Source organism: Macrobrachium nipponense, chromosome 28, assembly GCF_015104395.2.
Source record: "Macrobrachium nipponense isolate FS-2020 chromosome 28, ASM1510439v2, whole genome shotgun sequence".
Taxonomy (NCBI): Eukaryota; Metazoa; Arthropoda; class Malacostraca; order Decapoda; family Palaemonidae; genus Macrobrachium; species Macrobrachium nipponense.
In genome coordinates, this window is record NC_087217.1 from 45,579,376 (window position 1) to 45,580,989 (window position 1,614).

Here is a 1,614-nt window from a genome sequence, read left to right on the forward strand (position 1 = left end):
TTATATATATATAATATATATATATATATATATCATATATATATATATATATATATATATATATAGAGGTATTTAGGATTTAATACCAAAGAAACACGTCTCTCAAAGAGGCCTTACGTCTCCTGGTACTTCTCCTCTTCCTCTCTTCTTCTTCTTCTTCCTCCCGTGACCGTTGGCATAATCATCAGCAACATGATCAGAGTGATCCATCTTTCCCTTCCCACCGAATCGCTCCCACTTTTGAGTCAGTCAGTATCGCCAGAGGCACGGCGGAGGTAGGACGTGTAAGTGGGGTCGCTCCGCTCCTTTCCCTCGTCACTTTCCACGCCCCGGACGGATATTATTAACCTAAAAACATGAATCTCGGTCGTACTTTGAGATAAAACAACACGGCTGATCGAGGGAGGACTCATTCCTCTCCATTTTTCCGCTGGGATCTTGTATAAGTAAACTCCAAAAGTCGGCAACTTTAAAAAGAAAAAAAAAAGTCCCTGGAAGATTTTTATTTTTATTTTTATTTTCGAAAAGTATAAATCTCCAAGCTGCCTCCCTTTAGCAAGGTAAGTCTTTCGTTGGTGACGGGGTGTTGCAAAAGTTTCCTTTGATATTGCTAATGTTTTTTTGTTTTGTTTCCTGAAATTATTATTATTGTTATTTTTGTTAATATTTGTTTCTGAGTGGGCAAAAAGAGGTGAAATATTCGACGAGGAATTAAAGTTAGTTGAATGAATTCGTATATTATTATTATTATTATTATTATTATTATTATTATTATTATTATTATTATTATTATTATTATTATTATTATTATTATTGTCGTTGTTGTTATTATTGATGTGGTTTCTGACTGGGCAGAGAGAAGAGGTGAGATATTCGACGAAAAATTAAAAGTTTGAAGAACTAAATGGTACAAATGAAAGAAATACCAGGAGATACATTCTTAGATCAGGAAATGTCAGTCATTTGTTTTGTTTTTTAATAATTCATAAACTACGGAAAATGGCTGGCATGCAACGAGTTACCCTGTTGTTCATGTGTATGCAACTGAATTCATTTCCATGGAAGGTAATTAATTACATTGTATGTGATTTCGTTAAACAAACCTTTTTTATAGCACCATAAGAGAAGGTGAGGTGACTGATTTATATAGTTATATTATAATATAGATAATATATTATTATATAATATAGATATTATATATATATTATTGTATGTGGGTGTGGGTGTGTGTGAGTCCTGTGGGTAGGAGGTTGCCTAGCCACAGGAAAGGTTTCATCCACGATCCAGTAAATAAAGTGATGAATGTAGCATTGATTCTATACGTTTTTAATTGTGACTAAATCGGCGATGAGCAGCCCCAGGCATGCTCGGGCATTGCTGCATTTCACTGAATGCCATACACCGTTAGCGCATGCATATACCTCCTCCTCCTCCTCTCCTCCTCCTCCTCCATTTGGTCGTTTTGACAGGTTCGCATGGAACTGCGTAAATGTATATATATATATATATATATATATATATATATATATATATATATATATATATATATACATATAGTGATTGATATATGAGTTGTTACTCTTCCACGTGACTGAAGGCATCGAGTAATAAAAA

The 1,614-nt window shown here is 34.1% G+C and overlaps 1 protein-coding gene across 1 annotated transcript in view; it reads left to right on the top strand.

Annotated features, from left to right (window-relative positions):
• Nucleotides 1–267: 267 nt before the first annotated feature.
• LOC135201325 (transcription factor Zelda-like) overlaps nt 268–1,614 on the top strand; it is a 66,963-nt gene continuing 65,616 nt past the window's right edge. The window contains exon 1 of the mRNA XM_064230182.1: nt 268–560. The gene's annotated coding sequence lies outside the window, so the exon portion shown is untranslated. The remainder of the gene's footprint in view (nt 561–1,614) is intronic.